Source organism: Triticum urartu, unplaced genomic scaffold, assembly GCF_056163025.1.
Source record: "Triticum urartu cultivar PI428250 unplaced genomic scaffold, HENAU_Tu73 scaffold2, whole genome shotgun sequence".
NCBI lineage: Eukaryota > Viridiplantae > Streptophyta > Magnoliopsida > Poales > Poaceae > Triticum > Triticum urartu.
This window is the reverse complement of record NW_028260368.1, coordinates 9,681,498-9,697,237: the sequence shown is the minus strand read 5'-3', so window position 1 is coordinate 9,697,237 and position 15,740 is coordinate 9,681,498. Positions and strand designations below refer to the sequence as shown.

Below are 15,740 nucleotides of genomic sequence, written 5' to 3'. Positions count from 1 at the left end.
GGAAGATACAATAAATTAAGATTAAGTGGTAGGAATCAACGAGCTGGATTACTTTCTTTATAATATATATAGGTCTGGCCCTTTCGAATTCGAATAAAACATCAACAATCGGAACTTAAGTTCCGGTTGTTGTTTCTTAAATTTTGGTTGTTGTTTCTTAAGTTTCGATTGGAATTGTACTTTTGCGTTAATTGAGGAATATGTCTATTTTTTCTGGGTCTAGAACCTGTAATTATTGAAATTGACTGGGCTTGAAATTGCTTTTCGTTCTCATAGTTACGAAACGGTAAGAAAGATAAAATACGAGCCTGTTTTATAGCAAGAGTAATTAATCGTTGTTGTTTCAAGGTTAATCTATTTATTCGTCTCGATAATATTTTTCCTTGTTCACTAATAAATCTATTAATTAAACTCATGTTTCTATAATCAATTCGATCTCCCGGGCCAATCCGGGGACGCCTACGAAAAGGTTGTTTAGATTTACGAAAAGGTTGCTTGAATTTACGAAAAGTTTGCTTGGATTTACGAAAGGGTTGCTTGGATTTATTAAAAGTTTGCTTGGATTTACTAAAGGGTTGCTTAGATTTAAGAAAAGGTTGTTTAGATGTATACATGATTTATTCCTTATTTAAAATTTGAAAATTTGAAAATTCACTTCTTTATTTTATTAATTTAGGATCCAGAAGAAGTAGTTTTTCTTTGATCCATATCTTATTTGATTCATATTATAGTATATGAATACCCTCTATACATATGAAATAATATCTACCGGAAATCAGATGAGTTGATTTGTATTTTGTATTCTATACTATGTTTTCTTTATATATTAAATATGAAGTTCTTACTCTTTCTGTTGTTTGGAAAGATCAAACACACGATGTTCCTATTTCTTTATTTCGTGATGAGTCGTATGCTTGCGACAATAACGACAAAATTTTTTGAATTCTAATTGTCCGGGTGTATTGTGGCGATTCTTTTGAGTACTATATCTAGAAATCCCCGTCGATTCCTCATTGGCACCTTTTCGAACACAACTGATGCATTCCAAAATAACTCTGATTCTAACATCTTTTCCCTTGGCCATGAACCTCCTTTTCTTTTTGGATTGACTTAACTTAATTCTTCTACTTATTCTTTTATTCTTCTATTTTGAATCCGAAGAAGAAGAATAAAATTCATTAGAATAATTTTTTTTTATTCTTTAATTAAGTAATAAAAAATAGAGAAATAATTAAAGAATACAATCCTTGTCGAATTAGCAAAGATTTTGGTTCGAAATCCTTTCATTTAATTAGCCAGCCCCGCCTTTTCTATGCTCTGATTTCTGAGGCCTTATTTAGCTTGGGTACCCCTTTAAATTGAATTTCTATTTTCAAAAATGGGGTTTACCAAATTTTTAATGACTCTGAGGTTCAACCCAATCCATCTTTTCTTTCTTTTTCCTTCCGATACTAAAAAAAGATTGAAAAGGATCAAATTTTGTCATATCACGAAGAAATCTATCCCTCCCATAGCAATAACTAGAATTAAAAAAAAGGGAATGACAAAGCATCTGGGAATAAACGATTAATTTCTATCAATAAACCTGCTAAAGCACCAAACCATAGAGTACTTAGCACGGGTGCTACAGAGAGATATGTTTTTATATCCCGCATTGAAAATCCTCCTTCCTTGTTGGAATACATATATGATCATAAACTCTTGCCCAAGATTGTTATGCTATATATAAAATGAACCATATCGACGAAATTTTCCTATCCCTAAAAAAGAAAAAGATGACCCCTTCTTCCTATATATTACCAAGGAAAAGTAATCCTTCTTTTATAGGCGAAATTATATTGGATTTTATATGTATATAATTCCTTAATTATATGAGACCAAAAAGAAGAAATGACACGAGGGTTCTATATATAGATAGAGAAAGAAAGAAGAAGAAAATTATGATGTGGAAAAGAAGACAGGAATTGTGTACAATGGCATTGTACAACAATTTAATTTGGAAAAGGGATGTAGCGCAGCTTGGTAGCGCGTTTGTTTTGGGTACAAAATGTCACAGGTTCAAATCCTGTCATCCCTACCTATTACTTCTTTCTTCTTTATAGGCAGTAGCGACGAGATCAATTAAAGTAAAGTGGGTATAACTTGAATTTGTGGAGACTATACGTACGTGAGATACATTAGGAATAGAAAAAGATTTTCTTTTTGAATGAATGAAAGCGCTCTTAGTTCAGTTCGGTAGAACGCGGGTCTCCAAAACCCGATGTCGTAGGTTCAAATCCTACAGAGCGTGATTCCATCTATTTTATGTCGAAGCAGAGTAAAATAACTTAACAAAATTGAATTGTAACTCCAATTTCAATTTGACCTCCTCTCTGGTCTGGAGGAGGTCAATCAAAAAAAAAAAATGACTCAATCAAAGATCCAACTGATCCCCACGCCTGTATTGCAAATACGCAGTCACGAATAATCCCGCTAAAGTAATAGGAATTAGGCCTAAGACGATTCCAAATAGAAAAACTTCAATCATTTCGATTTGTTCGAGGGGATAAAAAAAGAGGTACGATCTATCCCTAAATAGTACTCTAAATTATCCACGAATCTCAATGACCAAGAAAAGAATTCCTAATTAGTCTGGAAAAGAGTCGTAGAATGCCAGGAATCCCAAAGAAAGATTTTTCTTTTCTGAATTATAATTATTCAGTCAATTCAAATAAGGCGTATCTTGTTCAAGCCAATAAATAGAGCTGGGGTTATAGTTAAAGCAGCCAGTAGAAAACCAAAATAACTAGTTAAAGTAAGCATGAAAGAGTTAAATTCCATTTATTTTTTTTTACTACACTACATATGTTGGTAAAGCATTTACCTAAGTTATGGAAAATTCATAATTCATCAGTTATTTTAGATAATACTAAAAAACAAGATAGAGTAAGATACAGAAGTGTAAAAGAAAGTGGATTCATCAGATGATACATGAGTCCCTAATTCCGAATCAAGAGATTTGTTGTGGAATTTGTCAATTGAGTAAAGTAATAATATTAAGAACTAGATCATCTAACCCCATTGAATGAAAAAAAGAAATTCAATTTTCAGGGAAATTTTTGAATAAGAGATAAATAAACAATTGAATTTGAAAAAAAAAACTTCTTTCTATTTTGGATAATTTCTTTTTCAATAGGACCCTCTTTTTGGAGTGAACGATCGAATATTCCCCTATTCCTTCTTATTTTAACTGATTGTATTCCATATGGAATAAGAGGAGAACAAAAGCATTCCACGACCTGCCAAGGGGCTGTTAAAAAAAAAAAAAAAAGAAAGCTCTTCCTTGAATTTACTTTATTTTTATTCCTTTTTCGAACTCCAACCAAAGTAGATTCGAAGACGAGTCACTTCAATTATCCTTTTAAGTTCTATTCTATCTTCTGTCTTTCCCTATTTCATCTCGTAAAGTTCCGCGCTCGCAGTTTGGTCAAGAAAGTTAGACCTAATCCAACAAACAATACAAGGATGAATTACGAATTATGAAAGGATAGATTTCACATATACTTGTCCTTGTATTGTGTCAGTATGAGAATATCCTTCCTAAATTATTTATCCAAACCTATTGATCATTAACTTAGATTTTCCCAAGATTTTGGCTGCTATTCCGAATTACTCTATTATTCCGAAGCCAATGAAAAGTAAGTAGAACCTACAAAAATGGGGTTTTCTATTGATGCCTTGAATAACATATAGCTTACCTATAGACAAAAAAAAAATAAAAAAGTAATTATGTTTCGGAACCAGGCAAAACCAGATTGCTGTGCCATAGGAAGGATAGCTATACTAATTCGGTATACTCAAAATACACCTTTGGTACAAAATTGACAATCTCACAAGGATGAAATATCAGTAATTTTCTATTTACTGGTCGATCCCATCTTTTACGGAATCAATTCCTTTTTTGAATGTACAAAAATTTTGGGAGTTCAGCATGTCTGGAAGCACGGGAGAACGTTCTTTTGCTGATATTATTACCAGTATTCGATACTGGGTTATTCATAGCATTACTATACCTTCCCTATTCATTGCGGGTTGGTTATTTGTCAGTACGGGTTTAGCTTATGACGTGTTTGGAAGTCCTAGGCCAAACGAGTATTTCACGGAAAGCCGACAAGGAATTCCGTTAATAACCGACCGTTTTGATTCTTTAGAACAACTCGATGAATTTAGTAGATCCTTTTAGGAGGCCCTCAATGACCATAGATCGAACCTATCCTATTTTTACAGTGCGATGGCTGGCTATTCACGGACTAGCTGTACCTACTGTTTTTTTCTTGGGATCAATATCAGCAATGCAGTTCATCCAACGATAAAACAAATTCCAACTATAGAACTATGACACAATCAAACCCGAATGAACAAAATGTTGAATTGAATCGTACCAGTCTATACTGGGGTTTATTACTCATTTTTGTACTTGCTGTTTTATTTTCCAATTACTTCTTCAATTGAGAGAAAGAAAGAGACTAATAAGAATTCTCTTATCCCATTTGGAAGGATACCATCCTTATAACTACCCATGACTGTTTTTGTCTCTAGCATGACCAATTGATAAAATGTGGAGGAAAGTAGGGGAAATGGCCGATACTACTGGAAGAATTCCTCTTTGGCTGATAGGTACTGTAGCTGGTATTGCTGTGATTGGTTTAGTAGGTGTTTTCTTTTATGGTTCATATTCTGGATTGGGTTCATCTCTATAGTAATCGGAGGGACCAGATTGTAAACATGAAAAAGTAGGAGCTTAGCGGGTCCTTACCCCCCTTTATCTGATTAGAGCGGAAAGGACCCGCGGAATTTTTATTTTACTCTTATAACGCGAATTGAATCTATTCGATTCACTCTTATGAAGCAACAAGAAAAAGAGATCACTCGAGGATCCAATATCTTATTCCACGAAGGAAGTATCCTGAAAATCCTTGATTTAGTTTCGAGTAATAAACTAATAAAACCTTAATCAAAACTATTCAACTAGCCTAAAAATAAAAAAACCTTCAATGGAAGAGTTTACTTTTTTTTTGCAAAATTTCTGTAAATTTGAAGTTGAACTTAATTAAACAAGCCAAGCAATTTGCTCACAATCACAAGAAATTTTTCCCCCGCCATATTTTCTTCCCCTCTGTTTGTCCACTACCTCGGCTAAACCTAAGCAAAAGAAAAAGAGGTCCAAGAGACAGACCCGAATAAAGAAGAAATAGTAATCTTTGACGAATTAGGAAGAAAAAGGATTCTTATTTTGATACAAGAAGAATCGGCACAAGAAAAAGGCTTTTTCTTGTGCCGAATAGACGATTAAGAAGACCTGCAATCCCTCCGAAAAAGAAGAAATTTTAATTTGATTGTTCTCGCCTTTGCCTTGGATTCTCTTCTTTTGCATGGGATATAAATAAGGAATTCCAGACATCTCATAAACAAAAAGCAGTCTAAACAAAAAAAGGATTTCCAAAATAGATCATAGATAATTCTAGCAATTGCCAATAAATCGAGGCTTTTTACCAACTTGATGGTAAGAAATCCCGGGACCTAGAAATTCATTTCGTACAATTGAACCTTTTCAAACTGTTTCTTTTTGAGAACCAAAAAAACTTGTGCCAAAATAACGGATGCGAAGAAGAACAAAAGGCCTTGGACACGTAATGGATCCTGAAGCACGATTTCTGCGTCCCCCTGACCAAAACCTCCCACATTAGGATTGCTTGTTAATGGTTGATCAAGCTTGATGGATTCCCCCTCTGAAACAAGAAGTTCTGGTCCGGGAGGTATAATATCAATCACTTGGCGTCCATCTGATGCATCAACTATGGATATTTCATACCCCCCCTTTTCTTTACGTAGTATTTTTCTTACTATACCTGTTGACGTAGCATTATAGACTGTATTGTTACTCTTGCTACCATCAGGATAGATCTGTCCTCTTCCTCGGTTTCCCCCTACATATATGGGATATTTTAAGAAATGAGCATCTTTCTTCGTAGCAGGATCAGGGGAAAGAATGGGAAAGACAATTTCACTATATTTCTTACCGGGAACAGGGCCTATCACAAGAATGTTTTTTTTATCGGGACGATAACTCTGAAAAGCAAGATTTCCTATCTTTTCTTTTAACTCAGGGGAAATACGATCGGGCGGCGCTAATTCGAATCCCTCGGGCAAAATAAGAACAGCACCTACATTCAACCCTCCCTTTTTTCCATTAGCAAGAACTTGTTTCAATTGCATATCATAAGGAATTCGAAGAACTGCTTCAAATACAGTATCGGGAAGCACAGCTTGGGGAACTTCAATATCGACGGGCTTGCTAGCTAAATGGCAATTGGCACATACAATTCGTCCAGTTGCTTCTCGTGGGTTTTCATAACCCTGCTGCGCAAAAATGGGATATGCATTTGAAATAGATGTCCGAGTTATTACGTATATCATGATCGATACAGAAATCGATCGAGTTATCTGTTCCTTTACCCAAGAAAAAGTATTTCTATTTTCCATGTCCAATCGCAGATCCCAGAATTTCTACAATAAATTAGATAGGTAGCTAAGCTAATCTAGTTCCCTATACACGAATCTGTTGTCATTCTACTGCAACAGTTGTACTGCAATGATGAATACCTTAAAGTAGGTATAAATAGAAAGAATTTTGCTAAAATGGAAAAGGGCTTTCTTTCTAAAAAAAGATGCTTGCTAATTTGATTAATATTAATATCGGGAGATCAAATGAATTTATGCTTCACTAATTGAATGATAAATGACTACAAGCGAAGGAGATAGACGATTTAAACAAAAAAAGACCCAAAATTTCAAACATGTATCTAGAATTACTGGAAAACTACAAACAAAAATAGTGAAAATAAGCTCGTTAGGAGCCCATCCAAAATCGTTGTAGACCCAACGAATTACTAGTTCCCAACCACGGGTGGAGTGAAATCCAACAAAAAAATCAGTAACTAAAAGAATAAAAAAAGCTTTTATTGAGTCATTTAAATTATAGAAGAATTCCTGAACCCAAGAATTCAAAATGACAAGTTCCTCTTTACCCAGAAAAAAAGAACCACTTAGAATAGCCAAACAGATTATATTTGTCGAGAAATGCAAAATGGTATGGAGATGATCCTCATTATTTATTTTGACCCATTGTATTATTTCCTTGTGTATTCCTGTAGGAGGTTTTTGTACATGTGTCTTTAGTTTCCCTTTTATCATCTCGTCCAAGAGAGAAAGTTCTTCTAATTCTATGAATCTTTCTAGAATCCTTTTCTCTTGAATATCAGTTAAGAGAGTTTCGGATTGCCTGGTATTCCACCAATTCTTAATCCAAAGTTCCAGACATTTGTTAAATGAGGAAGAGACCCCCCAAGGCAAAAGTACGATAAATACAAGATATAGTAAAGAAGGCAATGCTTTCTTTTTTTTCATTTTTGATCTGTAAATGGAGTTGTTAATGAATATGCTTCATTCGCTGACTCTATTCCATTCCCTGACTCTATATGATGATATTTCTATTTCATGATATTTCTATTTCTTTGAAGCAAAAACTCTATAGGTTTGATACCCTGTATCTATTCTTCTTTTTTGTATATTAGTTATTAGTGGAATTTCAGTGCATTGGGTTCTTTCTTAGATCTAGATGGAATGAAATAGTGAAATAGAATAAAAAAAAAGCCCTTTCGGATGAAAAAGGAAGAATAGTATGCGATATATCTAACTTGGATAAAAAAAAATTAAAAGCAAATTTCTCTTATCCTCGTTTGTTCCTTCCTTTAGATAAATACTTAAAAATCCCCTTACAATAACAAATCCAATTTAGAAGGGACTTCCTCCCTGTGTTGAGAAAACTTTTCTTCTTCCAATTCTTCTTTTCTTCATTCAACTCAGTTCAAAAAAGATACCTCAAAATACTTCAATTGGTACGCGCAAGAAATAGGCCAATTCGGCAGCTTTTTGTTCAATTTCTCGTGGAGTAAAAAATTTATCATCAGTACGAGTCAAGGGAATGATCCCCTGGCCCCGGATTTCCATATAAAGAATACGACGAGGATAAAGACCCTCTTTAACCTGAATTCTAATTGATTGGATATCCCGCATAAGGAATCGAAGGAAGACGCGACGTTTTATTCCAGGGAATCCCCAACGAAAAATGCACACTATTCCCTCTTTTCTATCGAATCGGTCATAACCACTACCTACATTCCACAAAATAGTACACCACAAGTAGGAGCTAATGAATAGGCCTGCGATTCCGTAGAAAGACATCACGACCCCCTGCGGAAAAAAAAGAATTTCTTGAGATGGAAGTATAGATATAATATTCTTACCAAGATAACTGGAAATCCCAACCGATAAGAATCCTAGTGAACCTAGAAAAAGAATACAGGCCCAGAAAAAATTACCCCTTTTTCGAGAACCTTTTAGAAGTTCTACCCATATGTGTTCTGATCGCCAATTCATATTAGATATACTAAATCCAGCAGCGGTCGATTGAAATTGAGAGAATAAGCTAAATAATTTTGACTTTACTTTTTTTGATTCTGAAATCGCCTTCAGCAACTAGTACTCCTGTGAAATAATAGGTTAGATACATTGACTTTCTATTCAAAAAATATTCGTTGATTCAATTAAAATAAATAAAATAAAACTCGCTATACCTGGCTCTGCATATTCATGCATTTATGCTCGTAGCCTATATCCGCATCCATAACCGTTTTTCATTTGTGTGTAGAAAGTGTGTGTAGAAAAAGCCACATACCCTACCATATTATATTACTTACACTAAAAAATACTAGACAATCTTATTTTTTTGCACATAAAGAAATAAAGAAGTCATTGCAATTGCCGGAAATACTAAGCCTACTAAAGGCACGAAAATAGAAGGTAAGTTTAAATCCGTCATGGAATAGGTGTCTCAATTCAAATTTACTATTTCTATCTAGTCGAAAAATATCTTAAGATTCTTATGATATAATTAAGTATATCTATTATAAGGAATATTGACTATTGTATTGTATTTTTTATTTTTAGTTTGAAAAATATTCTGTAAAAAAAATGAAAGGATAATAAGAAAATTCCAAAAAAGGAGAACTAATTAAAAAGATTTTATTTTGATTTTCCCATCCTCATGGCCTTTCTATCTTTCTAATCTAATTTGAAATTGGATTCAAAAGAAAGCGGTTAGAATTTACTTCCTGCATACATACTTCTCTAGAAGCGCATACAATAATGCGTGGTAAAGGCGGAAAAATAGTATATTCAATCAAAATCAAAGGGCAAATTATCTTACCTACTATAGATCCCCTACTACCCTCTTAGACTTTAAAAGGCGATATACCACCCAAAGAAAGGGTATGAAAATGCCGGGTGGAGTTAGCTTTTCGACGAAGACCTGTCCCGTGCAGCGAAGCCCTGTTAGTAAGACCCCCCGCAATAATGGATTATAGAAGAATATTATTCCAAATACTCCTCTGGACGCATATAGTAGCATTGCGATTCCGAATCTTTTTTATTTATGAATATGAACAGAAAAAATTCATTGTATCGTTGGGTCGGAGCGGAGGTTTGGTCCAGAAAAATTAGAAACAAAACGTCTACTCTACCGCATTGAAGTCTATAGCGCTGTATTTCCACGAAAGTATAATTCTTACCATCAGGATACGATCCTTTCTTTTGAACTAAACGTCTCTACGATGGGTCCAGGTTCTATGTCCAATCCCAAATCAAGGATTTCTCGCTCTTGATCGGAGTCATAAACTAAAAAAAAACTACCTTTTTATCCTTTTTCTCAAGGTTATAGAAAACTTCCTTATCTAGTTCTAGCATTTTGAAAAAAAAAAAATGCTTCTTTTTTTACACACAGTTCGAGTCACTTGTTGACTCACGATTACGCCTGTTAAAAGTTTCAAACGTCCTCTTTTTTGAAATTGAAAGAGAGTCCTATAAAAAGGTCTAACTTCCAAACTATGTCTTTTTTCATTCATTCTCCTTTAGTTTTTTTCTCTATCTAGAAGTGGAATAGAATAACCCGGTTGAAGGGTAATGATCATACGTCTGTAATGCATTGTATGGCCCAGAATAGGTCCTATTCTTCTACCTTTTCCAGGTAGTCGATGGCTATTCACAGCTACCACCTTAACACCAAAGAAGAGTTCGACCCAATGCTTTATTTCTGTCTTAGTGAATCCCGATTCGACATTAAAAGTATATTGATTCTTTCCCAATAAACGAAGACTTTTTTCTGTAAATACTGCGTATTTGATTCCATTATCATTATCATATGATAATACTATATTTTATTATTTTATTATTTTATTTGTATTTCTTTATTGTATTATACCTTAATATATATATTCTAGATATATAGAATAGACGAATCTCAATTTGTCAAGTCTCATGATCATATCATGATCTATTTTTATTCGGCTCAATCTTTTTTTTCTAAAAAAGATTGAGCCGAGTTTAATTGCAATCAATTAGAAGAATAAAGAAGAATTACTGCATTTCATAACTGATTTTTTTCTCTTTTTATTTCGTTTCTTTTTTATTTATACCTTCTTTATCTTTAGTTTTATCTAGTTAATCAATAGTATCTACCGGCTCGAACTCGAATTTGATCGCCTTCCATACTTCACAAGCTGCGGCTAGTTCAGGACTCCATTTGCAAGCTGCTCGGATAATTTCATTACCTTCGCGAGCAAGATCGCGCCCTTCGTTACGAGCTTGTACACAGGCTTCTAAAGCCACTCGATTAGCTGCTGCACCAGGTGCATTTCCCCAAGGATGTCCTAAAGTTCCTCCACCAAATTGTAATACAGAATCGTCCCCAAAGATTTCGGTCAGAGCTGGCATATGCCAAACATGAATACCACCTGAAGCTACCGGTATAACACCTGGCATGGATACCCAGTCCTGAGTGAAAAAGATACCGCGAGCACGATCTTTTTCAATAAAATCATCGCGCAATAAATCAACAAAACCTAAAGTCATTTCGCGTTCCCCTTCTAACTTACCTACTACTGTACCGGAGTGGATATGATCTCCCCCAGACATACGCAATGCTTTAGCTAATACACGGAAATGCATACCATGATTTTTCTGTCTATCAATAACTGCATGCATTGCACGGTGAATGTGAAGAAGTAGGCCATTGTCGCGGCAATAATGAGCCAAAGTAGTATTTGCGGTGAATCCCCCAGTTAAGTAGTCATGCATTACAATAGGAACCCCTAATTCTCTTGCAAATACAGCTCTCTTAATCATTTCTTCACATGTACCCGCAGTCGCATTCAAGTAATGCCCCTTGATTTCACCGGTTTCGGCCTGTGATTTATAAATAGCTTCGGCACAAAAGACAAAACGGTCTCTCCAGCGCATAAATGGTTGTGAGTTTACGTTTTCATCATCTTTGGTAAAATCAAGTCCACCACGTAGACACTCATAACACGCTCTACCATAATTTTTTGCGGATAATCCCAATTTTGGTTTATAGTACATCCCAATAAAGGACGACCGTACTTGTTCAACTTATCTCTTTCAACTTGGATACCATGAGGCGGGCCTTGGAAAGTTTTTGAATAAGTAGGGGGAATTCGTAGATCCTCCAAACGTAGAGCACGTAGGGCTTTGAAACCAAATACGTTACCTACAATGGAAGTAAACATGTTAGTAACGGAACCCTCTTCAAATAGGTCTAATGGATAAGCTACATAACAGATCCATTGGTTGTCTTCCCCAGCAACAGGCTCGATGTGATAGCATCGTCCTTTGTAACGATCAAGACTGGTAAGTCCATCAGTCCAAACAGTTGTCCATGTACCAGTAGAAGATTCGGCAGCTACTGCAGCCCCTGCTTCTTCGGGCGGAACCCCAGGCTGAGGACTTACTCGGAATGCTGCCAAGATATCAGTATCCTTAGTTTCATACTCTGGGGTGTAGTAAGTCAATTTATAATCTTTAACACCAGCTTGAAATCCAACACCTGCTTTAGTTTCTGTTTGTGGTGACATAAGTCCCTCCCTATAACTCTTGAATTAAGAATTCTCACAATAACAGGGTCTACTCGATGTTAATTAGGCGTAAATGAAACTTTAGCAAAAATCTCGTAAAACAAAAAGGATATTCAATTAATATAATATCAACTCATTAAAGAAAATTGAGGGCATGCTTAGGTTAATGAATATGTTTCATTCATATATAATGCGTACACCCTGTGTATGTTCTATCCTATAGGAATTCCAATATAGGAATTCGATAGGAATTGAGTTGTTGTTATGGTAAGTTAACACGGTTCGTTATTAAACCATGGATTTGATTTACCAAATCCATAATTATTGTATACTCTTTGATAGATATAGCGCAACCCAAATTAATTCCTAATCCTTATTTTACAAGTTCTTAATAGTTCTCCTTTTCTTATTTTGAATGCAAATACCTAACTAAATACTAATAAAATTCTTTGTTGACAGCAATCTATGCTTCACAGTAGTATATATTTTGTATATCGAAGTCCTAGATAGGAAAGTAGAGTAGGCACAGATCCTCCACAAAAGGCAAAATGTATATGAAAAAAAAGATTGATTGAACTTTCCAATGGACTCATTCCATGAGTAAACGATTGAATGGGATTCGCTTGGGCAACGAAATCAAGTCCTGGTCCCCTTTTCTCTCTTATTGAATTAACTAATTCATTTCCTTTTTACTTTTGGATTTTTTTTGATTTGATTTGGCATTATTCAACAATAAAAAAAGAAAAATTTCGACAAATTCCTTTTTTTTAATTATGTGATAATTATGAGAACCAATCCTACTACTTCTCCTCCCGGGGTTTCCACAATTGAAGAAAAAAGTACAGGTCGTATCGATCAAATTATTGGACCCGTGCTGGATGTCACTTTTCCCCAGGCAAGTTACCTTATATTTATAACGCTTTGGTAGTCCAGAGTAGAGACACTGCCGATAAGCAAATTAATGTGACTTGTGAGGTACAACAATTATTAGGAAATAATCGAGTTAGAGCTGTAGCTATGAGTGCTACGGACGGGTTGATGAGAGGAATGGAAGTGATTGACACGGGAGCTCCTCTCAGTGTTCCGGTCGGTGGAGCTACTCTCGGACGAATTTTCAACGTTCTTGGGGAGCCTGTTGACAATTTGGGTCCTGTAGATAGTAGTGCAACGTTCCCTATTCATAGATCTGCGCCTGCCTTTATCGAGTTAGATACGAAATTATCCATCTTTGAAACAGGTATTAAGGTCGTCGATCTTTTAGCTCCTTATCGACGTGGAGGAAAAATAGGACTATTTGGGGGGGCTGGAGTAGGTAAAACAGTACTGATCATGGAATTAATCAATAACATTGCTAAAGCTCATGGGGGCGTATCCGTATTCGGTGGAGTAGGGGAACGGACTCGTGAAGGAAATGATCTTTATATGGAAATGAAGGAATCCGGAGTAATTAATGAAAAAAATATTGAGGAATCAAAGGTAGCTCTAGTCTATGGCCAAATGAATGAACCACCGGGAGCTCGTATGAGAGTTGGTTTAACTGCCCTAACTATGGCGGAATATTTCCGAGATGTTAATAAGCAAGACGTGCTTTTATTTATCGATAATATCTTTCGTTTTGTTCAAGCAGGATCAGAGGTATCCGCTTTATTAGGGAGAATGCCCTCCGCAGTGGGTTATCAACCTACTCTTAGTACAGAAATGGGTTCTTTGCAAGAAAGAATTGCTTCTACTAAAAAGGGATCTATAACTTCGATTCAAGCAGTTTATGTACCTGCAGACGATTTGACCGACCCTGCCCCTGCCACAACATTTGCACATTTGGATGCTACTACCGTACTTTCCAGAGGATTAGCTTCCAAGGGTATTTATCCAGCAGTAGATCCTTTAGATTCAACCTCGACTATGTTACAGCCTCGATCGTTGGCAACGAACATTATGAAACTGCGCAAAGAGTTAAGGAAACTTTACAACGTTACAAAGAACTTCAGGACATTATCGCAATTCTTGGCTTGGATGAATTATCGGAAGAGGATCGTTTAACTGTAGCAAGAGCAAGAAAAAGCGTTTCTTATCACAACCGTTCTTTGTGGCAGAAGTTTTTACTGGTTCTCCAGGAAAGTATGTTGCTCTTGCGGAAACTATTAGGGGATTTCAACTAATCCTTTCCGGAGAATTAGACGGCCTACCTGAACAGGCTTTTTATTTGGTGGGTAACATCGATGAAGCTAGCACGAAAGCTATAACCTTAGAAGAGGAGAACAAATCGAAGAAATGAAATTAAATCTTTATGTACTGACTCCTAAGCGAATTATTTGGGATTGTGAAGTGAAAGAAATCATTTTATCCACTAATAGTGGCCAAATTGGCGTATTACCAAACCACGCCCCCATTAACACAGCAGTAGATATGGGTCCTTTGAGAATACGCCTCCTCAACGACCAATGGTTAACAGCGATTCTGTGGAGCGGTTTTGCGAGAATAGTTAATAATGAGATCATCATTTTAGGAAATGATGCGGAACTGGGTAGTGATATTGATCCGGAAGAAGCTCAAAAGGCACTTGAAATAGCCGAAGCTAACTTGAGTAAAGCTGAGGGTACGAAAGATTTGGTTGAAGCGAAGCTCGCTCTCAGACGAGCTAGGATACGAATCGAGGCTGTCAATTGGATTCCCCCATCCAATTGAAGACAATCCAGTGGTTTATAGTTGATACAAAGAAAAAGGGAAGAGGGGTAGAAAAAGTTATTAGATAGCGAAGCGAAGTAAGTCCAATGCTATCTAGTAATTTTTCTACCTACTTACCTACTATTGGATTTGAACCAATGACTCCCGCCGTATGAAAGCAATACTCTAACCACTGAGTTAAGTAGGCAATTTATCACCACAAAGGAAGACCCATTACTTCGATCGATTATATATTGAATCCCTTTTCTAAGCAATACCGCTCTGTTATTGGTCTGTTATATACTAAATACTAAACTAAATACTAAACAGATACAGATCAAAGGGGTATCCTCTGGCATTAGAAAATATTCATCTTGACAAGAAATTATCTATATGTTAAGATATCTCTGATAAGGGCTATAGCTCAGTTCGGTAGAGCAACTCGTTTACACGTGCGCCAATGCTTTTCAAAGGAGCTTATTATGCAATGAACATAATCGATCTTATTGCAAAATCAATGTCTTACTTCATAGATTCGAGAGAATAGGAGAACAGTAGCCTGACAAACAGTCGGTTCAGTCCGATTCAGGTGCCAATTCAGGTGCCTAATCAAATAGAACCCTTATGGATTTGCTAGTTGATAAGGTAAATATCCAGCCCACTAAATGCTAGGCGTAATGAGGATAAGGGCCTCCAAAAAACTTCTTTTCGTTCTATGAACTTTAAGGTGTATGAAGTCTCATAGTTAACTCTTGCAGTGGAACGATAGAGACTCCATTTCACTTAGGTTGATTTAATTTAGACCGGAGGCAGACCTAAGTCAAGGTAATCCTCCTTTGAAACACTTTGGTATTGCTCCTAGATAGATCATAATACAAAAAATCAATCAGAGCACAGGGAGCCATCTCATTATCTTTCCGTAAAGAAAAACTATGGTGGACTAACTGATCTTTAAATCAGTTTATGAAAGAGCCCAATGCAAAAAAATGCATGTTGGGTCTTTGAAACAGTTCAAATCATTTCGATAATAATCCGTTTGATCTGTTTTAC

At 35.8% G+C, this 15,740-nt stretch overlaps 2 non-coding genes across 2 annotated transcripts; both read left to right on the top strand.

Moving 5' to 3' along the window:
• Window positions 1-2,003: 2,003 nt before the first annotated feature.
• TRNAP-UGG (transfer RNA proline (anticodon UGG)) lies at window positions 2,004-2,077 on the top strand. Its single transcript has one exon. It is a non-coding gene; the product is annotated as a tRNA-Pro (tRNA).
• A 139-nt stretch (window positions 2,078-2,216) lies between these two features.
• TRNAW-CCA (transfer RNA tryptophan (anticodon CCA)) lies at window positions 2,217-2,290 on the top strand. The gene has a single exon. It is a non-coding gene; the product is annotated as a tRNA-Trp (tRNA).
• Window positions 2,291-15,740: the final 13,450 nt, after the last annotated feature.